This window comes from Rhinolophus ferrumequinum, chromosome 9 (assembly GCF_004115265.2).
Source record: "Rhinolophus ferrumequinum isolate MPI-CBG mRhiFer1 chromosome 9, mRhiFer1_v1.p, whole genome shotgun sequence".
NCBI lineage: Eukaryota > Metazoa > Chordata > Mammalia > Chiroptera > Rhinolophidae > Rhinolophus > Rhinolophus ferrumequinum.
Window position 1 is genome coordinate 6,746,369 of NC_046292.1, and position 25,320 is coordinate 6,771,688.

At 41.7% G+C, this 25,320-nt stretch overlaps 1 protein-coding gene across 10 annotated transcripts in view; it reads left to right on the forward strand.

Annotated features, from left to right (window-relative positions):
• Positions 1–17,022: 17,022 nt before the first annotated feature.
• KIF1B (kinesin family member 1B) overlaps positions 17,023–25,320 on the forward strand; it is a 136,692-nt gene continuing 128,394 nt past the window's right edge. For 5 of the 10 annotated variants that reach the window (XM_033114720.1, XM_033114717.1, XM_033114721.1 and 2 more), the window contains exon 1: positions 17,044–17,363. The gene's annotated coding sequence lies outside the window, so the exon portion shown is untranslated. Of the gene's footprint in view, positions 17,364–25,320 lie in introns of all 10 variants that reach the window. The other 5 variants (XM_033114713.1, XM_033114715.1, XM_033114714.1 and 2 more) reach the window with 2 other exon arrangements.

Genomic DNA, 25,320 nt, shown 5'->3' on the forward strand with positions numbered 1-25,320 from the left:
TCCCTTGAGTGCCATTCCTCTGGACCTACAGAGGTGGACTAAAGACACAAGTGATCTACATACACACACCATGCACTCACCATATGATGGTGGGACAGGCATAGAAAAACCATTATACGAACAGATGCCCTGTTCAAATGGGAACACACAGAAATCACACTGGTCCAGAGTAATTCAGAAATCCAGCCACGTCTGTGCTGCTCGTTCCTTGTGTAGGGATCAATCCTATAGCCTGTGAACTGGTCACCAGAGCTCTCAGCTCCACCCTCTGGGCTCTTGGGTTTTGCCTCTGAATCTTTTCTTCCTTTTCCGGGAGAACACTGAATTGCAACTAAGTACCATTCCCAGTTTGTTTCCCACATAAAAAGAGGTTAGGTTCAAACATCTCTTCATGTTGACTTTGTCCCCTTTCATTTAAGGTGGAAGTGCTTTCCTCAGAACAATTCCCTTAAAATTGTGTGGGTTTCCTATGAGTCTCTTGGAGCCTATTAGACAAAAGACAGCCACGAATCTCTTCAAGACAAACTCTTTTCTATTTTGGGTTTCCTCTGAAGCCCTTAAAACTTTCTGAGATCTTAAACAAAGGGTTTTTACAGTCATGTTCTTGGCCTCATCTTGAGATGTTTTTCTGACCGTGCCCTGTATCTGGTTTCTGCCCAGTTGGTTTTCCATGGGCAATGAGAAGAAGCCAAGTGACACATTCATTAACCTGCTTTGCAGTCTCATGACCTAGATCCTTGTGTTTATTAGGTACATTTCCTCTTTACCGCAGTGCTGCCAGAGTTCCCTTCACTACATAACAAGGGTCCCCTTTCCTCCAGCTCCCAAAAATTTTCACTCACTTTCCTCTAAAGCCTGTTTGCTGCCCTTTAACCTCAGATAGTCTCCTCCATGCACTTCCGTCTTCTGCCCACGCTCCAGTCCCAAAGCCAATGTCACATGTTTTAGGCTTCTGTTCTAACCACACCTACTTCCACGACCTAAATCTTACTGCTACAAAGATCACCCAAATGTAATGGCTTAAAACAGCCGCTATTATTTTATTATCATCTATCGTAGTTCTGGGGTGAACTGAGCTCAGCTAGTCAGTTCTCATTCAATGCGCCTTCTGCAGTTGCCATCGCATGCTGGCGGAGGCTGGGATCACCTTAGAGCCTTCCTCATGCACATCTGGCTGTTGGCTGGATGGAACACTTTACACGTGTCCTCTCCAGAGCCTTCTGGCTTCCACTTACAGCATGGTGACCAGGTTCTCAGAGCTAGCACCCCTGTAGGATCAGGCAGCAGCTGGTCTCCCATGACCTAGCAGCCTCCGAAGTCATGTAGTGTTGCAATCACAGGCCTCCCCAGGTTCAAAGGGAAGGAGTATAGACCCCCCTCTCAATGGGAGGAATGTCAATGTCACATTTTAAGAATAGCATGTGGATGGGAGATCGGGTTGCAGCCACCTTAGAAAATAGAATCAGCCACACACTGGTTTCTGCCTAAGGAAATCGTCAGTCCTTACCTATCTGTTTTCCCACCCTTTTCCTTGCTGTTTTGTAGACGTTCTTTTGTATTTTCTAGAACTTACTCCCTACTGAGTTTTAGATGTTAGGAATATCTTCTCTCAATCTGTTATCGCTCTGATAGCTTTGTTGTGATCTCTTTTTGAATAGGAATTCTGAGTTTTACAATGGTTATATCTATATTTTTACTTATAGATTTTTTTCTAGGTAAAATTCACATAACATACAATTAACCATTTTAATGTGTACAGTTCAGTGGCATTATTTTAGTATTGTTATAGACATAATATTTTTATTCATGGATTTTTTTTTAGGTAACATTCACATAACATACAAAGAAACTTTTTAATGTGTACAATTCAATTGCATTTAGTGTATTCACAGTGTTGTGCAATGACCAGTTCTCTCCAGGTTCAAACCTAAAGATGTGGTTTTAGGGCTTTAAATTTTTTTTTTTGTTTAATCTTTTGAATAGGTAGTACATATGCATAGTTCAAAACACAGGAAACACCAAAGGCTATTGAGAGAAAGGACTGCCTCCTTCTTTCCATCCCTGTACTTCAGACTCCCAAGACCCCTCCACCATTATATTTTCTTTTTAAACAGAAACAGTAGCTCTGTATGATTCTGCACCTTGTTTTTATTCACATTTAATATATACCTGGGAATCCATTCTCTTCTTCCAGCTGGGCACATATTCTGTTGATAGCATTTTGGCTGGTGGCCATCTGAGTTACCTCAAACAGTGCTACAATGGACAACCTTGTAAAATACGTCATTTTGTGTGTGTGCAAACGTGTTAAGATAAATTCCTAGCAGTGGCTTTAGAGGATCAAAGAGTATATACAATTTTAATCTTGCTATATATTGCCAAATTGCATGCCATTGGCATGCCTGGGGTATACCAGGGGTGTCCAAACTGCGGCCCGCAATCCATTGTTAATTGGCCCACAGCAAATTCCAAAAATATATTTAGTTTACTTAAGTAACCCAGGTGAGGCAATACGTACTTCACCTCGAGTGAGTGGCCCGGCTATTTGTGTATTTTACCTCATATGGCCCTTGGTGAAAAACGATGAAAGAAGTTGGGACACCCCTGGGTTATACCATTTACTTTCTCACTAGCAATGTATGAGAAACTTTTGGGAGGTGTCAGGGAAGGTCTCTCTGAAAAAAAATTATTTAAACTTGAAGAAAGTAATGGAGGAAGGACCACAGTGATCTGTGGGAAGAATGGTAGAGACATTGGAAATGGCAAACGCAGAAGTTCCCACGGGAGTTCTACTGGTATGTTTAAGGACTAGCAAAGAGGACCAGGGTGCCGGAGGGAAGTGAGCCAGGCCGGGAGTAGTAGGAGATGAGGTTGGAGAAACTAAGACATGTGGAGAGATGGTGGCTATACATGGTAGGCCATCGTAAAGGCTTTGCTTTTACTTTGAGTGAGGGCAATTGCTATTGGAAGGTGTGAGCAGATGGATGACATTACCTGACCTTCATTTAATGTCACCAACTCTGACCCCTGTAGAGACCCCTGTAGAGAACAGCTTGAAAGGGGGTGGGCAGGAGTAGAACACAGAAATGAGGAGACCAACTGGAAGCTTCTTGCAGCAATTTGAGAAAGAGGAATGGAAGCTAGGACCACGGCTTTCAATGGGAGCAGAGCTGGTAAAGTGGAAATTCTGGAAATATTTTGAAGGTAGAGTCAAAAGGATTCGCTGATTGACTGGATTTGGAGAATGAGAGAAAGAAAGGGATTAGATTTGGCCCTAAAATTTTTGAGTTGAACACATTGAGAGATAGAGCTGCCTTCTGACGTGGAGGAGGCTGAGGGAAGAGTAACTGGGGAGTAGGGGGATTCGCTTGTTTCACTTTGTTCATTTTAAATTGAAAATGACTTTAGTTATCCAAGTGGCCATGTCAGTTAGGTAATTGGATATTTGAGCCTGAAGTTCATGGCAGAGGTCCAGATTTGAGAGATTAATTTGGGAATCGTCTCTATACTTTACAAATGCTAACTTATCTATGAGCATTGTAAATATCTTTTGTGTTGTTTTGAATATTCCACTATAAAGGTTTAAATTTTTCTTTGTAACGATGTTGTGCATCTGTTAGGTTATTTCCTGATTACTTTACAATGTTTATTGCTATGTTTTACATGCTTTGGTTAGATATTATTGCTGTAGAGATACAGTATGATTTTTTGAAGTTTGCATTGTATCCAGCAAGCTTTCAAAAATCTTATTATTTCTATTAATTTTGGGGATTCTGATGGGTTTTCTATGTAGATAAATGTATCATCTGTGAATACAGTTTTGCTTCTTCCTTTCCAATTTTTATATCATTTATTTTTCCTCTCATTATAAATTTTCCTACTGTACTATTTTCACTATATTCTACCAATTTTGATGTGTGAAGTTTATGTTGCTCTTTATTGCTATGTCTTTCATGATCTCCTTCATGATTCTATTTTCAAGGGCTATTGAGTAGTATTTTAAAAATTTCTATACACACATCTAGAGTTATAGGTAAATCAGTTTAAAATTTATTTTTCATTTTATTGCATTGTGCTCTGAGAACGACCGTCTAAATGGTGTTGATTGGGGCATCAATCAAGGTTTCCCAGTGACCTTGTACAGGAATAAGTTTCGTAGCCGTTTCATGTATCTCACTGTGTGGTGTTGGTGTATCACGTGTAAAATTCTACGCGTAGTCATTAAATCGAACTTGTTGATTGTGTTATTGAAATCCTCTCTATTTTTGCTTACTTTTCTGTCTGGTTTCTGGTTGATCTATTTATTTCCAAGACTATAAAATAAAATCTCTATTCCAGTTGTAGACTTACCTATTTCTTTCTGTGGTTTTATCAGTAATTGCTTTATATCTTTTGAGATTATGTTGTAAGGAAGATATACTCATAATTATTATATTTTCTTGATTATCTTTCCTTTTGCTTTTTGTCTCTTCTGAAGTTTTTTTCATATTAATTTCTATCTTCTTTATTATTAAATTGCTACTCTGGTATTGTTTTGGCTAGTGTGTCTTTTCCTTTATTTCTCCCCTCCCTTTTGATTATGAAATATCCTATCTATTCAGAAAAATGCATACAACATAGATGTACAACTTAATTGATTATTATAAAGCTTCACTTGTGTAACTGTCATTCAGGCAAAGAAACAGAACATTGTCAGTATCCCAGAGGCCCATCGCAGCCGTCCCAACCCCACCCACAGGTAAGGGTCGTCCTGATTCCTATGGTTACCACTTCCTTACTTTTCTTTACGATTTTATCATTTAGGTACGTACATATCCCTAAGCACTATAGTTTGATTTTACCTATTTTGAAATGTTATATTAATATATTTAAATCTAATATATTTACATCTGTCTTTTCTTGCTTGGTATTACATCATAAGAGCAAGTATAGTCAGTATTGCTGCATTACTTATGATTCATTCATTTTCATTGCTATATTTATTTCATTGTATAAATATACCAAAATACTTCTTATCCATTTTACTATTGATCGCTACTTGGGTTGTTAGCAGTTTGGGACTATTACAGATGTTGTAGTGTAGCTACGAACATTCTTGTATATACAGAATATATTTCAGGGTCCATTTGATGTTGGATTTTGGATTTTTGTCAAATGCATTTTCTACATCTATTGAGATCTTAATATGGTTTTTTTATTTTAGGCTAATAGGGTGGATTATACTAATTGATTTTTGAATGTTAAACAAACCTTGCAATCCTGGGAGAAATCCCACCAGAACATCATGTCTTATTCTTTTTATATATTGTTTGAGTCAATTTGCTAAAATTTTGCTAAGAATATTTGCATCTATTTGTGTCTAATATTTGTATCATAAGGGTTTGTAGTTTTCTTTTCTTATAATATCTTTTTGTGGTTTTTAGTAACTTCTCCTCTACTTTTTCTCTACATTTCAGATGCCAGTTTTCAAAGTCACTACATCGTGTAGTTCAGAGATTCAGCATTATAATCTATGATGCTGTTTCTATATACATATATATGTGTGTCTGTATAGATGTATGAGTGTGTGTGTGTGTGTGTGTATATATATATAGACAAGGGTTGTATACACCTTTTAAGAAATGTTATCGGTGCTCAAGCAGTCGTTCGCTGTCATCAGAAGTGTCTGGACGCTGATGGGAACCACTTTGAGCACCTCTTGTAATTGCAGAAATCAAACGTGACATATTCATCTTTTGTTATCGGTATATATTGAGTATTACAATTTTAATACAGTTTCCCTTTCTTAAAATGTGTATACATTTTTGAGGGACCATATATTTCTTTCTTTCTTTTTTTTTAGTGTTTTCCCTCACTGTCCCTTCTCGGTGTCTTCCGGTGGAGCTTCCCAATCTGATCCTCTATTTCATGAATTCCTTCTTTTAATGCATTCTCCTATTCAACCCTGTGTCTCCAATTTGCTTTTCTACATAGCTGCTTCTTCTATTACTTGTTCCCAACAGTCTATCTCTTTGAAGATATTTATTATGCTTATTTGAAATGTTTGTTGTGTCTAGTCCATTACTTCAGCTTCCCCTAAAGTGTTCACTTGATTGTGTCTGATTTATAGCTGTTTTGCCCTTTAGATGTGTAGTTATTTTCTGAAGAGCTCATGTTCCCCTGGGCATTATAAACTACCAGGTGTGGTGAACACTAAAGCTCAGGCCCCTCCCAGTGAGTGAGTGAGTGAGTGTGTGTGTGTGTGTGTGTGTGTGTGTGCGCGCGCACACACGCATGTGTTCTGCGGGGCAGTTTGCTCAGAGGGCAGAGTTTCTGGTATTAAATTTCAGGTCTCATCAGTCCCATTTGCCATTCCCACAGTCACCCGGCCTCTCAAGAAACTTTTCCATCTTCTTCCCCAGCATGCCTCTTTTCCAAGAGCCTTTTACCTTGGTTATAATCACCTGGCCCTCAGGGAATGATGGAGGAGAAGGGAACACTTGGGATCAGGCTGACTACTGCTCCCCACAGCCAGGCCTCAGTGCCTCCCTAAAATTGCTCCTGCACCCCATGTCGCAGGGCCAGGTAGTGGTCAACGTGGGGAGGGAGAGGAAGACCACTAACGCAGGAGCTCTTCCCCAGCCTTCCTCCACCCACAGCCACACCCCGTGGGCTCCAAGCCGCCATGACCCCCTCCGCTGAACCCAAGCACCTCCTGTCCCTGCGTGGAGCCCTCAGCATTCAGAGTTTCCCAGTCCCACCTGCCTCCCTCTCTGTTCTGGCCTCTCCGTGGCTGGGTTCAGTGCTGTGGACTACAGTCTCGTCTTCTCCCGTGGGTTCGTGTGCTAGACACTATTATCCGTCTCACTCTACAGAGGGAGAAACTGAACTGCAGGGGCGTTACTTCACTTGCCTGCAACTACACAGCAGCTAATTAAAGACACTGAGGCCCATCCATTTCTCCCTTGCCTAAAGTCTGTAAGGTACTCTTTGGAGAATTTTGTCTCAGAGAGTAAAGAAACATGGACCGGAGCTTTGCTTCAGGCGTTTCCAAGTCCCCTGGGGTCCAGGGGTAGATAAAGGAATGGGTGTTGCTGATTTCCAGGAGACAGGCTCTGTGCTTTTGTATCATGTATCACTATGTCTTATGGTGGTTTAAATTATTTATACTGTTTTGTTGAAAGCTAAGCATGTTGGATAAATCACTACCAATTGAAAGGTAGAAAGTGGAGAGGCAGACTGGATTATGTTAAAAAGAAGACATGGTATCTCTGACATCTCCACCCCTGTGATACCTTGAAACGCTTTTCATAAAGGGGGAGAGAGAGAGAGAGAGAGAGAGAGAGAGAGAGAGAGAGAGAGAGAGAGAGAGAGAGATTGACAGAGATTGATTGACAGGTTGATTGACAGAGAGAGACTGACAGAGATTGACAGGGAGAGAAAGAGATTGACAAAGAAAGAGAGACTGAGAGAGAGAGAGAAAGAGAGAGAGAAGGATGGTTGGTTGTCACCAGGTCTCTCCTCACTCCACTGGTGGGCTTATAGGCTTTGAGATTATTTCTGTACCTTTCGGTCATTTGTAAAATGAGCATGTTACCTGTCAACATTACATGGGTGGAAGGAAATTGCTGATAATTCATTAAAAAAAAAAGGACTTTGAACTCTTACACAGAAAAAGCACGTTATAAATACATAGGGTTAACTTATAGCTACAAACACAGTCAGCTATTTATATAACTATTATAGATCCACATACTGAGCTTCTTCCTGGAAGACGCCTTGCCTTGGAAGGCTGTTTTATTGTCCTTTCAAATCACAACCTCCTAAGGCTGTCAATGATGCAAAAACGTGTTTCTTTTCCAGGGGACTTGAGGAAGATTAAGAAAAACTATGGCAGCCAAGGGGACCTCTTCCTCAGTTCTCTCCATGCTTTCTGGTTTGTGTCCATAAACCAGGGAAGAGAACATTTAATTTAGAGCACTGCAGGCCATCCTGCTATTACGACCACTTATCTCAAAACTTTGTGCATATCCAGGTACGTGGCCTCAAAAGGGAGAGGGGAGATAAGATGAATAAAGCTGGTGGATTGGGGGACCCACACTGATGATTATGAGAGGCTCGGAGTATAAACCAGAAGTTTTAACGAATGTTAAGAGTTTGAACTGAAGGTCCCGTTCCTACAGAGACAAATGGGGGCTCATTTGTATTGTATATATATATTAGGATTAAATTCAAACCCCAAATCCCAGTTTCCCTATTCGTTGACTTGCCTGGGAACTCAAACAGTGAGGAAGGCAGCAAGTGAGGGGAATGAAAATCAAGTTCTTAGTCCTTACTCATTTTCCTTTTGAGAAAATTGAAGACAAGAGTCCCAGTTGGAGGGGGGAAAAAAAGGAAACAAACCTTTTAAAGAGATAAGCAGTTTCTGTTTCTCTGATTGCCGAGCCCGGCTAAGAGCCCGAAATGACTGCCAAGTAACCTCTTTAGCTACGAACTAAATAGATACCATTTTTCTTTTTACAAATTGCATTTTGTCGGTTGAAGTGCTGACACTCTTGGCCCTGATGCAGGCATGACCTGATTTTGATGGAAAGTGTGTGGGAGAATGAAGTTTTAAAGTAACGCTCCTCGAGCTGAAATGGTTGCAGTGGAGAGAATGGCTTTTGTCGAGTAACCCCTCAGAATGCTACCTTGCTATGGATGAAATTCTAAATGCTTTTTTCCTTTTTTTTCTTATTTGTTGGTTAGTACCGAGTCCATTTCTGTTGGTTGGATGTATCATACGGGGCTTACCACGTTGTGCTAAAGAGCACGGGGTTTGGAGCCAGAAGGCCATGGGGTTGAACCCTGGCCCCACCATCACTCAGTGGCTGTGACCATGAATAAATGTAATCGAATTAATTTAAAATTAATTCAAAACTTACTCTCTGTACGAGTTTCCTGTGGCCGCCATCACAAATTGCCACAAACTAGCTGCTTTAGAACAACAGAATTTTATTATCTCCTATTTCTGTGAGGCCCAAATCGGTGTCATTGGGTGGAAAAATCCTAGTGTTGGCCAGGCTGTGCTTCTTCTGGAGGCTCTCGGGGAGGATCTAGTCCTGGTCTCCTTCAGCTCTGGAGGCTGCCTTACTCCCCATAAGCTGTGCCGCTGAGCTCACACCTTCTCCACCTCTGCCGGTGAAGTCAAATCTCCCTCGGCCTCCCTCTGATAAGGACACACTGATTGCAGTTGGGGCCCATTTTGATCATCCAGGATAAACTCCCCATCTCCAAATCCTTAATTTACACCTACAAAGACCCGGTTCCCATATAAGGTCATATTTACAGGTTCCAGAGATTAAGACCTGGTATTATTGGGGGGCCATTTTTCATCCTCTACAACATCTCTGATTTTCCTTATATGTGAATTTGCAACAATAAGAGTGACTATTTTATAGGACTGCCGCGAGGATCAAACAAGATCATTAAGATGGAGTGCTTAATACAGCTCTCGGTTTATAGTAAATACCGGCTGCCATCATCACTATCACCACCATCTATTTAAATTCTTCCTCTCTCGGGAGAGGAAGGAAAAACCTAGTAAGTACAGAAACGCTAAGAGATTAGAATCTGAATATACTTTAGAATTCATCTACTTTAATTGCCTTATTTTATAGATTAAGTCTAGAGACTGACTCGCCCGTGATCCCACAGCTACCTAGGAATAAGCCGATTTATTTCATCCAAATCACAGCATTTTAGATACTGTGATTCTTTAATCTGTAGATTGGGAAATCAAAGGAAAGGAGTAATAAGGGATCGCTTAGAGAGCGGGAGGGAGAGAATAAAATTGAATGAACAAGACCGTGAGTTTGTTATTATTAATATGACGGTACACCAGACATTGTACTTTACACTCACATTTGATTCTCACAATGTGAAGAGCAAATTTATTAGGTATTATCTTCATTCCCATTTTAGAGATGAGGAAACCGAGAGTCATGTGCTCAAGGGTACAGAGCAAGGGACAGAATCAGACTCCAAACAGTTTGATTATAAAGGCCAGATGCTCTCAACTCCTCCCAACCCCCTCTTTCCTATAGATTCTTTCTCCCAGCACGAATTATATATTTATCTCAAGTCGTGCTCCGAGCAAGAGTAACAAAGTGCAGTTGCCATGAGACATTGTCAGAGCTGGAGCTCTGGGGCGAGCTGTGTCTTCAGGATCGACTCCTCAGGCTGGGGGGTTGGGAAGGGTGGAAATGGTGGAGTCATCTGAGATATCTTGACTCTACTGAGCTCTGTTCGGCTGTGGCGTTAGGCTCCCAGCTTTCTGTTTCGGCTGGAAATGTCCCCACTCTTGTGTGCCAGGGATCCCTCCTGGCAGCTGGACTCTCTCTGGAGCTGTAGGAAGCCCATTTCAAGCATCGTCTTCTGCCCATATGTTCCGGAGCCATCTGTCACTGGCACAGCAATTCCCAGAAACAACGATCTGATTTCTTTAATCACAGCTTTAAGACCAAAGTTAATGGATACAAGGTTCCTAATTAGGAAAAATACCTGTTACAGAAAAATGCTGCATAAACTGCCATTCAGAAGAGGGGAATCTACGAAGTGTATTCTTATCTGGCTGAAATGACAGATCCCTATCGTGACCAGGGAAACAGTGAGACACACTGATTACAGCTGACCGGTTCTGCGAAGAGCCAGCAGCTGATTAAAACAAAATCTTGCACCAATCATTGGGATCTAAGAGAACACACCAAATTAAAATGTCCCATTCTTTTATTCTTTACAAAAACAGCAGTGTTCTGTTCTTGATTCATCACTTCTGCATGGATTGTGTGGTATTTACTCTGTGGTCCTCTGAGCCAGGGTGATCTCAGCAATTGTGCTAACTCGCAGTGTGATGTATTTATTACTTAGGTTAAACTGATATTCATTTAAATATAATTGCACATTGGAGGAAAAGGAAGAGAAAATGACACCAATTAATTTTGCTACGCTTCTAGGGGCTTTAGAGAAAGTGGTCCAGGCAGAGACTTTTTCTTTTCAAGGCTGTCTGGAAGATGAGCACCTTGTTTTCAAAGGTGTCACCTTTGCCCTTTATTCAACATGTTTTGGGAATTACTCTCCTAGAATTGTGTTTACATTCTGCAGCATGATTTTTGATTATTCCAGCCAGTATCAGAATTCACTTTTTGTATTAACTTGGTTGTTTTAAATAGCCAAAAGTCATTTGGATCCAAATGTCATCAATCAATTGTTTTTTTGAGATTTTGCATGTGCTTTTTAAAACGTTAATCTTTGTTGGAATGAGCCTTGCTTCTTCTATCGTTGCAATTCTGCCATTTCCAATTTGTTCCCACCAATTTTGTTAGTTAAGAACTCAGGCAATTGAGCTTGTTAGAATTAGTGGTAAAATATAAGAGACATGAATGCAGGCTCGAGGAACTTTCTAGTGAGTAAGATGCATGAGTTTTGTAACATTTATTTTGGCTGATTTTCTTTTCCTTCCTTCTGGGTTCTGGGTAGTTGAAGCCACTAAATAAAAACCTTTTCTCAGCAAACCCATCAGTTTCCCGATGGGGTGCACTAACCAGTTCTAAAGTATCTTCCAGTTCGGATTCTTTGATTCCAAATAACCTCAGTGTAAGTGATGTCACTGTATATTAATATTAATGACAAACCAAATTGCATCCTGTTTAAGTATTCCCTGAAAAACCAGAGCATTTATTGATTTGTCGCAAGCTCCATATTGTTGTTACTTAATACAGTGTTTAATGCACACACACTTATATCAAATAGAGATTAATTTTTACAAGGACTTTGTATTTAAAAAACCAGATATTTTCTAGCTTCAACATAGTAGCCACCTATGTCCCCAAATATAAGCAGTTCCTATTTTTAAATGTGCAACATGATCCAAGACTTAAACACATGTGCCACCTGACCTTGGTTAAAATAACCAGAAAATAAAATTCTCTTTAGGCGTGGATAGTCCTGCAGAGGACTGCAGTCTTAATTCTCCCAGAAATAAATATGGACTCTTCCTACATTTTTTTGTCAGTGCCAATGGCAGCTTGTGGCAGTTTTGAATGAATATGGACTCTGAGTCAGGAAGGCCAACTGTTTGGCTAAGACTCAGTGGCCTTTTACAGTACAGGCTGTGAAAACAGTGGATTTCAAATCAGGTCAGAGGGAGGATTGTGGGTATGATCCCCTGCCCTCTCAGCCTGTCATGCTCGCCCATCTGCTGGGGTCTGTCCCCACCCCTCTGATCCAGCTGTTGACCCTGACCCAGCCTGCACAGGGTTACTGGTGGGATCACAGCCAGGATGCGTTTGGACAAATATCGTTTTTATTTATTTATTTATTTTTATTTATTTATTTTTTTTATTGGGGAACGGGAACAGGACTCCACTGGGGAACAGTGTGTACCTCCAGGACTTCTTTCCACGTCAAGTTGTTGTCCCTTCAGTCTCAGTTGTGGAGGGTGCCGTTCAGCCTCAAGTTGTTGTCCTTTCAGTCCTAGTTGCGGAGGGCGCAGCCCAGCTCCAGGTCCAGCCGCCGCTGCCAGTTGCAGGGGGCGCAGCCCACCATCCCTTGCAGGATTCGGAGGAATTGAACTGGCAACCTTGTGGTTGAGAGCCCACTGGCCCATGTGGGAATCGAACCGGCAGCCTTCAGAGTTAGGAGCTCCAACCACCTGAGCCACCGGGCCGGCCCGACAAATATCGTTTTTAAATGATGAAATATTTTTTAACAGGCAGTAAACTATAGAGACTAACAGAATGGTACTCACTCACCTACCCACCACCCAACTCTATCAACATTTCCATCCTCATGTCATTTTTCCCCAAGAAATAAAATAAAAAAAAAAAAATAGAGGTCCTACTTCCTGATTCCTTTCTTTTGTCTTTCCTGGGGTAACCTCTATTCTGAAATTGGTGATTGTCAGTCCCATTCACTTGATTATATGTGAATGTCATCCTACACAATGTAGTGTTTGTCTGCGTGTTTTCACTCTTCATGAGTAAGTGGCATGATTATCCTGCACACATTATTCTGCAACGAATTTTTTGTTTTTGCTCAGCTTTATGTTTTTGAGATTTAGTCGTCGTGCTACCTATTGAACTATTGTTTCTCAGCCCTGTACCCATCCTTCTTTAGTCTATTTTTCAAGCTTCTTTGCCAGTTGGTTTCCCTGCCAGTTGAAGGTATTGCAGTGAGGAGAGAAGTCTCAGTTTGTCTTTCATTTTGCTCTTTCCCTTCATCTGGCGCTTTTTCCCCCCGTGCAGCCTGTCCTTTTCAACCTGTCCTCTACACCCCAGCTCCAGTCCTGGCCCCTCCTCCCGTCTCCTAGCTTCCGTAACAACCCCTCCTCATTTTTATCCCAATGCTAGGGGTGTAGAACCTTCCCCCAGTTTCTAGTCTCTGAGTTATCATCCCCTCTTTTTTTCCTCTTTGAGCTTCCACATCTGGATAACTGTTCCTCTATTAAATCTCCTGTGTTTGTAATACCGTGTTTTCTATTTTCTAACTGGACCCTGACTGCTGTAGATGTGTCGTTAAATGCAGCTCTGGATCACTCAATTTTAACAGCTGCATGGTGTTCCATTATATGACTATGTCACCATTTATTCATCCATTCCCTCGTTGATGGGCACTTCAATTTTTCCCTATTACAATGGTGCCAAGACCATTTTTGTACCTGTTTCCTTATTTACCTGTACAAGAGTTTCTCTAGGAGATATCCTGGAAGAGGAATTGCTGGGTTAGAGGGCTGCGCTCATCTCCTGTTTGCCTGCTTCCTTACACAAAGTGGTTGTACCATTTCACTCCTTTATGTCACTTGGTATTGTTATACTTTTCATTTCTGGCAATTTGATAGATGTGGCATGGTATCTCATTTCCAGTGAGTTAAGTATCTTTTCATCCTTTCCTCTGAACTGCCTACTCATATCCTTTTGCACATTTTTTTTTCTGTTAGGTTGTTTGTATTTTTCATATTGATTTGTATTATGGTAAGTTGATCCGATTTCTTTATATAGTCTGAATAATTTGCTGGTTACATGTGTTGCAAATATATGTGTCCAATCTATGGTTTTTTGTTTTGTTTTATAGTATCTTTTGTTGTGTAGAAGTGGGTTTAAAAAAAATTTTTTTTAATTGTAGTCAAATTTATCAATCTTTTGTGGTTAGTGTTTTTTTCCCTCTGTTTAAGGTATTGTTCTTTATCTCAAGGTCATAAAAAATATTTTATATTTCCTGTTAAAATACTTAAAGCTTGGGGGGTGGGAGATGAGGGTAAGGGGGATCAAATATATGGTGATGGAAGGAGAACTGTCTCTGGGTGGTGAACACACAATGGGATTTATAGATGATGTAATACAGAATTGTACACCTGAAATCTATGTAATTTCACTAACAATTGTCACCCCAATAAATTAAAAAAAAATACTTAAAGCTTTGCTTTTCTATTTAGGTTTTCAGTTCACCTGAAATTTATTTTTTGTATGATGTGATGTAAGGATCCCATTTTTTTTTACCAGTTAAGCAATTGTTCCAGCATCATTTATTATCATTCATAGTTTATCATTTCCCCACTGATTTGTAATGCCAGTGCTGTCATATGTTATATTCCCGTACGCATCTGGTCTGTTTCTGGACTCCATTCTGTTCCATTTCTGTATTTGTATATTCTTGTGCCAATGCAATAGAGTCCTAGTTAGTATGATGTTACAAATAATCTTGCTAACTTATTGGCAAGTTCCCCCACCTCATTCTTCAAAATCGCCATGGATATTCTTGGCTTTGTTCTAGCAAGTGCATTTTTTTAGTGGACATGGGATGGATTTATCATTTGAATTTGACCATCACTTTGTCAATTTCAATGAAAATTCCTGTTGAAATATTAATTGAAATTACATTGTTTATAAGTTAACTTGAAAAGAATTGACATCTTTGTAATACTTTCTTCCTGTCCCAAAATAAAGAACACCTCTCCATCTATTTAAATCTTCTTTAATGTGTTTCATCAATACAGTTGTATAATTTTTTTTATATGGGTCTTGCTCATCTTTTGCCAACTTATCCTTAAATATTTAATCATTTTATTGCTATTTTTAATGGGATTTTAAAAAATCATGTTTTCTAATTGGCTATTCTTAAGGAAAAGGAACACTTTGGATGTTTTGTATATTGGTCTTGTATCCAGAAACTTGACTAGATGCAGTAGTGTGTGGCTGTGTGTATCACATTAATAGATATTTTCATGTTGTTCTTTCCTTGTATTCCAGGGATAACTCTACAGGGCCAGGGCTAAATTCAATTTTCTAATACTTTACTACTTTTAAGAGATGCCTTTGTACACAATCTGTAATCTGAGAAACTCAATGGCTCTACAGAGTGACTTCATCTGTCAGAGGGGCAAAAGGCCTAGGTAAAGCAAGCTATTTGGGCCTTGAAACCTAGAAAAGCCTTATCTGCCTATAGTGACCCTTCTATGTGCTTTTGTGCTGATTGTCACTGCATTCCCTTCATTATTTTAGATTCTTTTTAGTTTGATCTCCATTGAGAGCTGAAACAATATCAGCTACCATCTAGGTTTTTCTGTAACTCTCCATGGTGCTTATCATAGTACTTATGCAAAGAGTTACAAGCTGGGAAAAAGTCTCCCGATGAATTGATGAACCTCTGTTTACTAACCCCCTGTCGTTTCATTTTTGTCTTGGCCTTCAGGAAGCGAAGAAATGAGTTTTGTGTTCAGTGGTAGCACATTCCCTTGACTTTGTTTTATTATTCTTTTTATGCACTCCCCTTATTCATACAGGCTTCCCTCCATACAGCCTTTTATTACATTATTATTAATTTTTACTCCAATTTTAATGCTATTGTTTGCATGCTGCAGTGTAACCTATGTCAAATCTGGATAGGTGGAGTTTAAATTCTAAATAAAATGAGAAATGTTCAATTAATGTTGACTGGATGGAGAGTATGAGGATTTTAGTGGGGTGGAGATTTTCCAAAATCGTTAGTGTAGAAAATTAATTTTGATGTTTTAGTGTCTATGCTTACAAGTAAGACTTTTTCACCCAACACTGTATTGAAGTCAGGGGGGAAATCCGATTTTATTTTCAATTTCTGCTGGTAAATAAAAAAGCATTTCACAACCTTATAAAATAACGGTGCTTGGCATAACGGCACATAACCGTTGAATATTATATTTTATGAAGTACTGAACTGGATCGCTCATAAGTCGTTCTGGGCTTTTTCTTTGGAGCTGAATCTAAATCTGACTTTTAAAAATTGCTATTGGAGTTCTTATGTTCTCCGGGTTTCTGAATTCCAATAACCCTCCTTCAAGGGTATCTCCCAGAGGGGAGCTCGGTTCATTAACTCAGGGGCAATACAAAGCATTTTGTTCCTTTACTCAGGGCCCTTACTCGGTCTCCCAAGGAGACAAGCTGAATGCCCACTAAGTCATGCTTTTCCATTACTCATTCTGCCTTTTTTCCCAAGGTGGCGTGTGGGAGGTGTTGTGATCTGCCTCGATAAGAATAGGCCAGGAAGCTTTCTGCGGGAGAATACACTCATCCCTTTGCGTGTTTCAGTTCCGACTCCGCCGCGTTCGGCGGCTTCAATGTGAGAGATGTTTCCCAAACTGACAATGATTGCACACTCGACCGCCCTCCACATTCATCTCTGCTCCTCCGCCGTTGACTGGGGGAGTCCTGCCCCGCCCCACTTACCCAGGCTTTGTCCCCTTACAAAGCGGATCATCCGGTTGGCCAGGCGCGGCCGCTGCCGCCTAACACCCTTCGGGAGTCGCTCGGGAGGAGACACTGGGAGTGGGTTTTACCCACCCCGTTCCCCCGCACACGCGCCGGCTTCTAGGCCACCAGGGGGCGCCCTGGTGTCTCCGCAGCTCCTGACTGCATCCCCACCCCCTCCAGCTCGCGATGCGATTGGCCTGCGGCCTCGACCTCTGAGCTCCGATTGGTCGCTGTCCACGTCAGTCACGGGTGCCGGGGCGGGCCGAAGTGACGCACGGCGGCTGGGCTCGGGGCGGTGTCCCGCGCCTGCAGCTGCGGGCAGAGGTTGGCGAGGACCGACGCGGGGTAGTCAGACGGCGGCGGTCCTCGGAGGCGTCAGCGCGAGTCTGAGCCGCTCCCCGCCGGCCGCAGCCACCACCACCGCCCTGTCGTCTCGCTCCGGCCTTCTGCGGCCCTCGATGCGGTACCGGGCCGCTGCGTGATGGGGCTGCGAAGCGCCACCCTGCGGCTCGTGGCGGCCGCTGCTCGCACTGAGGAGCGTCGGTGCCCGCCCCCCCGTGCCCCCGCGCACCGCGGCGCCTGCTGACCGGGTGCACCCGCCTGTGGGTCCGCAGCGCGGCTGAGGTAAGGCGAGCGGCGGTTGCGGCTGCGGCTGCGGCCGCGGCCTCCGGGCTGGGGAGTGGCCCGTCTCGGGGGGATGGGCGGCCGGGCCGGGGTCCGGGCGGGGTCCGAGCCGAGGAAGCGCTGGGCGGGGCAGGAGCGAGGAGCCCTGAGAGCGCTGCCCCACCGGGGCACCGGGTGGGGTGGGGAGCTCGTCCTCGGGAGTGGGGGGCCCTCCCTGGGCCAGCAGCGAGCCCTGGGCTTGGGTCCAGCCGCCTGCTGGGTCCTCCGCAGTGCCCCTCGCTAGCCCTCCGTTTCCCTGGAGCTGCCAGGCTCCGGGTGGGCCCAGCGGTCAGCAGGCCCGCCGCTGTCTGTCGGTTCCCGGGGCTCTCGGCGCACATTACAGGTCTGTGGAGACGGCGCTGCTCCGTTTGAAAGCCACCCTTTCTTATTTACCCCATCGTCTCTCCCCAATTACGGGTGGCATCGGGGCTTTGGCTAGGAATGTGGCTCTGCCCTTTTGCCAGGTAAAGGCAGGAAAGGGCGTCAGGTGGCGGCGGGAGGGGGAGGGGGCGGAATCTAGTAGCGCAAGGACTGGAGCGAGGAGAGCGACGGAAAGGGAGGGGGCTTGTTGGAGGCCGGCCAGCTGTGGAGCAGGCTGGTGTGGGCTCGGAGCTCGGCAGCCCAGGATGACTCTGGCAGCCATATTGGGAGGATGATCTGACAAATCCTTTAGGAGCCAAGTCCGATTGCTGGAAGGCACCAAGTGTCAGCCCTGGCAGCTTTCAGGGTGACTGGCCACACCAGAAACCAGCTTGTGGGGGGTGGGGAGGCTGCTCGGGCAAGCTAGTCATTGTTCAGGCAACACAGTGTTCCTGGCCCTCAAACCAGAATGGCACTCCAGAATCACTTTTTCTCCTTGGTGAATTGCTGCTAACTGAGCTTCCAAGGTAACATGTCTTCAAGATTCCATCCCTGTTGGGGTGAAATACCGTGTTTGCATATTCCTCTCACATGGCCAGTGCGTGGACGCAGAGGCCTGAGGATGCCTTCCAGGTACTTAGGCAGGTCTGAGAGCCAAGGCCCACGGACCAGTATGGAGGCCTCAGTGCATTGCCCTGGATGGATCGGTGTTCCAAGTAGCTCAGCATGCAGTGATTAAGTAAACTGGAATATTCTGACAGTGCGAGAGGCTTGCAGCCGTGTCGCTGAGGATGCCGATTGTCATCTTTGTGGAATCTGAGGTGGCTGAAATTAGATTGTCAACAGATCCCTTGCTCACATGTCTCTTACTGTTTGGGGCAGCTGTTCTGCTACACGGAACATGTTGCTTTGTGTCCTAGATGGGCCTGTGCGAGCCTGGTGGAAGTACGGTGACTGCATGTGAATAGCTCTTCAGAAGAGATATAATGGTGGATATTTCACTTAGAGGCTGGCATTTTGTCAGCTTAGCTTAGTCATAATAAAACTTAGCTTGTGTTCTCTAAGTGACGTGATGCTTTCTAATGAACTCGGTGTGGCTGTTGGATTATGAGATGAGTTCTCAATGTATTGTTGAAGGGTGGAATATGAAAATTGCATACATGTTGGCATTGTGAAGCCGATCTGGATACGATCGATAACTGAATTCCGCGTGAGCCTGCACATCTGTCTTTTCCTACATCCTACATGTGAACAGGACCTGCAGAGTGCCATGCCTGCCTTTGTGTTCTTTGCCTTCCTTCAAACTCCATTTCTTAATGAAGGAATTCCTACAACTTCTTAAATTGAAAAATTGAAAAAATTTTCAGATAGGGTTTTCTAAGAAAAGCCCTAACACTTTATTTTTTATTTTTTATCACTAAGCTTTTCTTTCAAACTTCGTTGAATCAAAAATGGCTACAACAGAAACTAGTGGGGTTTTTTTGTATTACATTAATATGAGAGAAATACAAAATGTCTGTTTTTTAAATTCCATACCCCAATTAAGAAGATACATTTCTAAGTTTAAAAATTTTTAAATGACTTGGTTAATAAAAAAGGTCTTAAGAATTGAGGTTAAATAGAATTTCAGCATTTGGTAAAATCAGGCCTGATTGTGAATATGATTTAGAGGCAAGATTTTATGAGTCTGTGCAGGTCTGCTCTGATGGATGTTTTTCCAAAATTTATCCAATTAAGTACAGCTTCTAAGGCTTAGAACAGACTGTTTCTTTTTCAAGAGCAGATAAGAATGCAGTTTTCCTTTTTTCTTTCTTTCCTCTTTCCCGCTTTCAATTTGTGCAGAGAATAAACTCACAAGAAGGGTGCCAACAGAGTCTCCACGGCCAAAGCTTTCTAGCCCACTTCCCTGCTATGGTCTTGTCCTGGATACAAAAGTATAAAGGACAACAATGGGCCTCTGCCTTCTTTTTGTAAGCCCCTTCCCAGGCTGCTAATCACAGCAGGTCTTTTCCAGGAGTAAGCATATCCCTTTGGTCTTGTAAACTGATATATAATTTCACAAGGCTCTGAAGTGCAAGGTATAAGCATATCTACTTCATGTAGTTCTCTTTGAAAGATGGCCTTGTTGGAACAGATACTGGTGAATTTCTGGAGTCTATAAAAGTGTGTGAATAAATATACATACTCTTACAGTTTTTTGTGTGCAGCTTATTGTAGAAGATAAATGAAAACAGATGTGCTTGTGATAGGAAAAACCTGCAAAAGGTGCCTTGGACTTCTGACTGAGTTGAACTTTTTGGTTAATGGCCCAGTGATTCATTTATGCTCCCTTTTACGGCATTCATTACCAGTTAATTGAGAGTGCATGTAGAGGTTTAGTTCTTTACCTTCAAGGAACCTACATTTTACAGTTTGTGAAGATCTGGTAAAATAAGGTTCACTCCAACTCTTCCGTTTTAATATAGTTAGTGTACTGCCGCCCTTGCGGTGGTAGTTTAGTTTCCATGATTTTCAGTCAGAGCCTTTTCCCCCTTTGTATTGTCATATAATACTTATTATCTGTGCTGGCTGAACTTACTTTGAAACTACGCTTAACTTTAAAATTCCTTGACTTCAGCTCAAGCAAACATTGGCTTCATTCTGTTCCAGTGACTCAGTGTTGTGGCCACATCTAACATGTCATCACCCTCAGATTTACCCAAAGATCTCAAATTCGCCTTCAGATCTTCAACTCTGATAATTTACAGCTCTCACTTTTGTAGTCTCTTTCTGTGTGTTCTCCCACTTCAAGTCTCCTGGACCATCAGCCTCTTCCGCTTTTTACTTCTTTGTCTTCCTTTTCTACGCTGCTCTTTTCTTCCTAGCACTTGCAGGTTTTAGTAGTTCTTTATTATTCAAGGCGCTCTATGCAGATGCCAGCCTCGTATTATTCCTACCCTCCATACCCTCCAGTTGTTCCTCTGGTGGAGAAAACTCAGCAGACGTAGTGCCCAGTAATGTGTAGTCTTAGGTCTCCCCAGAGCCTGTCTTTGGTGTCTGTCGAAGCAGTTCTGCTCAGTTCCCTCCCCCGTTCTCCACAGTGGCTTTTCTAAAACCTTGACCACTTAAGCAAGCTCCCCACTGCCCCATGCTTGGCGTAAAACCCACCTGCTGTCTTACAGGAAAAAAGGCCATGAACTCCCTCAGCTTCCCCTTCTGCTACTTACAGACTGCCCTGCCTTCTTTCCTGCCCTTTCCTCCAGTCTTAGAGAAAAGGTTACCCTCCCTGACTTCAGCTAATGCCTTGGCCTGTGTCCTGCATGTCACTGCCTTCTCTGATCCTTAGGGACTTGCTCTGTTGGTTACTTCTCTTCCCCTTTGCTGAGTGTTCCCCACAGTTCCTTGAACACAGCAGGCACATTCCCACCGTAGGGCCTTTGTTCTGACTCTTTCTTCTGCTTGGAACACCCTTGCCCTGCAGCCTGCTCCTTCACTTCCGCCAAGTCCTTGTGTAATGTCACCACCTCAGGAGACCTGCCCGACCTCATTGTCACACCTGCGCCGCACCCCTCCCTGCCACAGTCTGGATCCCCCGACTTGGCTGTGCCTTCCCTCCCTCATCATGCTTAGCGTCGCCTAACATTCTTACTGTCTGAATGTCCCCTCTCCCCCTACTAGAATGTAAGTTCTCCATGGCAAGGACGTTTATGTGTTGTTCATTGATTTAACCCAGACTCAGAACTGCCTGTCCTGTTGTAGGCACCTAGTAAATAGCTGTTGAATAAAATATAGAAACATGCAAGTCTTTCCTATCATAAAGAGGGACGTGGGGGAGAAAAATCCCTTCTTCATTCCTGGTGGCTTCTAGCTGTCTCTCTCCTGCCTCTCCCAGTCGGGTTCTGGAAGCAGCCAGGATACTTCCATTTCCACTTCCTTGCCTTCTGATTACTACTCCCCAACCCACCACAGACGAGCTACAGTGACCCCCACTTCACTATAGTGCTCTTGCTTGGGTTTCCGGCCCTTTCTTGCTGAAACCAGGGGCACCCTTCACACCTTTGCTGTACTGAAAGTATTGCTCACTTCCCTTCTTCGTTGAACTTTTGTTGGCTTCTGTTTGGTGGAGCTAGCTTCAGTCCCATGGGCCTCCTGCTTTTCTGGCCACTCACACTGCTATCAAATTCAAATCAACGCAAATTTTTGTATAACTTCATTTATTTTGAAAGGCTTACTCTGTTTTTTTCTCTTTAAGGAACTAGAACTTTGAGTACATTCCATATTTCCAACATTAGATAGCAAAATAGGTTATTAACAGGAAAGTTTTATTTATTTTAAATTTATACCACTTACTGCTTGTAAAAAGGATTTGAGAAACTTACACCACATACAGCATATAGATACAGTGATGCTGTTAAAGATAGATAAGAAACAAAAATCTATGTAACAGGAGCAAAAAGTAAATATACAAATTGCAGCAATTTGTATAATTGGTTATTGTAATTTAGTTTTGAAACTTTTGGAAGTCAAGGTAAAAAGGGAAAGATAAATTACACAATTTTCACTCTAGTAAAAGAAACTCTAATGGTTTGTCAAGAGAAATTTTTTTCTGGTAATAAATTCTAAAGAAATTCTAAGAGAAAAGGGTTATAGTTACCTTGATGCAAGCATGTACATACTAAGTGTTTCCAACAGGTTTTTAAGTAAAAGGAAGAAATGTTCTTCAAAGACATTTTAAAACAAGGTAATCCACCTGGTTTCCAAACTGTGAGTACAACATTCCAGTATAATAACTAAAGTCCTTTTTGTGAAGAATATGACTAATGTGGTTCAGGTATGTAGCTTTACATTAAGATAAATCTTGAGTATTCCAGTGGAAAACTTGTAATTTACAGAGAGTGGAATACTTTTATTCTATGTTGTCACCTAATTGAAAACATACCTATTATACTTTGAGTACTGGTTTATCTCGTGGCAAGATTGACACATTGTTGACACATGGAAAAGTCTGACCTGCATTCTTGCCCAGATAAGTCAGCTAGCTACCTCCCAGACAGGTATCTGCAAAGGTGTAGTTAGGGGCAGATTTCAGAAAGAACCTGGACTTATACCTAATTTGAACTAATCTTTGATTGATACTTGCCATTTCTACGCCACAGCTTGAGCTGAGTTCATTTTGGCCTGGAGTAGGTGTTGCCATCCACTTTGACAGTGGAAGAACTTCAGTGGAATGTTGGAATTTGAGTGGCCGAGTTCCAGTGGATCTGCCAAAATAAAATTATAGGGTATAGATTCAGATATTAGAACGAATTGATTTACTAGAGTTTAGTATTAACTCTCCAAACTTTCAGAGAAAATAAAAAATGAAGAAAAAATCAGTCTGATTTTTGAATAGTTTAAGCCATAGGCCATTGGAGCCGTTGTTTCTTGATGCACCTCTTGCTTTATGAGAATAAAATCATGTCACCAGTGAAAAGGAGGATCCTTGGTTTCTTAATTATAGTGGCAGAAGGACATGTGTCTAATAAATCCAAAAAGCGTATCAGGTTATTTTAGACAGTGATTAAAGAAAACAGCTGGGGTGTCTGATGAGCTAGTTTAGCCCCATTTGAGATTGAAAATCTGGTCTGTCAGGAGACTCTTCCTGCACAGTCTGATTCTTGGCATTGAGTTAGAATGCAGAAAGAAGCTTTTCTAACATGTGATTGCAGCTTGGCTCATGGTTGGTTTTCATGCATAGAGTCAAAAACCAAGAATAGACAGGTAATTCATACACACGAAAATAAATTCTTACATTTTGGGGGCCATTTTATCAATACGTATAGCCTTCGTCAGTGACACAGTGTTGGGTCCGAAAACTGCTTGGTATTCATGGAAAGTATTAGACTGAGAGATGCAAAACTTGTAATAATAAGGAAATTTTTATAACATCTCAAAATGGGCTCACTAGTTACAGACTTACTTTTGGGTACCCATTCATTCTTTAAGTTATAATTCATTTTTTTAAAAATGTAATTCAGTGGAAAAGATTATCTTTTAAATAGACTGCTTGTTGATACTGTAAATTTGCTGCTGTATGGCAAATTGTGTGACTTTAATTTAAAAGACTGTTTCATGGTTAAATTTTATTTTCAATTGTGACAAACATTGTGACAATGTATGAGAGTTAAGTGAACTACTGAGAGCATCATAGGGCAGAATGAAGTAGAGAAATGAGGAATCAACACAACTTTTTTAGGGAACAAAGAGAAAGAAGGTATGATTTTTGGCTCAGGAAGAGGGACTTTTAAGGAATGTATGAATTAATGTTTCCTGCTTCAGGGTGATATTTGACCTTGTCCTCAAAAGATACGAACTTAGAATAGGTTGAGAAAGGAGATTGGGCTTCCAGTTCCGTGTGGTAAGAGGGTGCTTGGTGGAGAAGAAGGCTTCAAGTCGGGCAATGAAAACAGACTGGGAGAGGAGGTTAGATTGTGGAGGCCCTGGAATTTTTAGATTATGTTCTGAGGCTGTGGAACCAGTTAAAAGTTTTTAAGGACATGAACTGACCTCTGTTTTAGGAATATAATCCTGGCTGTTTTCTATAGAAAAGGGGTATTACAAAAACAAACCAGCCAAAAAGCTAGTATTATTTTGTTCTTGTTACTCACTTTGCTGAAAGGTCAATTTGAGAATTAGTCTTCTTAGGCTCCTAATAATCCAGGGTACCTCTCAAGACACAGAATTGCACAAGATCAAAGTTAAGCAATTGGGCAAACATTTAGAAAAATTAAAATGATTTAGATCTTCTAAAAAAATTTTTTGTATTAAATGTTAATCCCTTTATTGCTAGTGAATGCTTCTGGAATTTTTGTTCCATTCCGCTTTCCTAATGCTTCTAATTGTCCTAAGGAGGGAAAACTGGTCAGAAGAGCAGTTTAGAAATGAGGCTGTGTAAGTGATTTAGATAGAGTATGTATGGTTGCCTTTCCTACCTTTCTTCCTTTGGCTCTTCAAAACTTGGAAAATATATTTTTATGCTAATTATAAGAAGTGTTGTTTTTCTATAACTTCTTAAAAATATTCTGTAATTATTGTTTCTCACTGGAATTTAAACTTGATTTCAGATTTATATAGTTGGTAAATTTTAAAAAAGAACCAGAGTTTTGAAGCTGTAATGCTTTGATGGACATCTCTATTATAAAAGATTATATTTATAATATAAGGGAAGTAACAAAGGAACACTTTTTATAGTCCACTTAGCTGTAGTTTCCTATTACTGCATAAAATTTTAGCTCACTTGTGGAGATGGTTGTAGTTTTACCACGGGACAGCTAAATAAAAAATATATACATATATTTAGGTTCAGGTTATTTTGGGGAAGTAATTTTAAAATGTGTGTATCACTTCTGAAAAAGAATGTTGGCTTTTTTGATTAGGAAGGTATTTGAAGTTAATTTTATCCTTTTTTCTGTCTCCATTTTGGAACAACTTGGGTTTTTCGTGGTGGTGGTGGTGTTATTAGTTTCAGGTGTACAAACCAACATATTGATTAGACATTTACCCACCTCACAAAGTGACAACCCCAACAAATCTACTACCC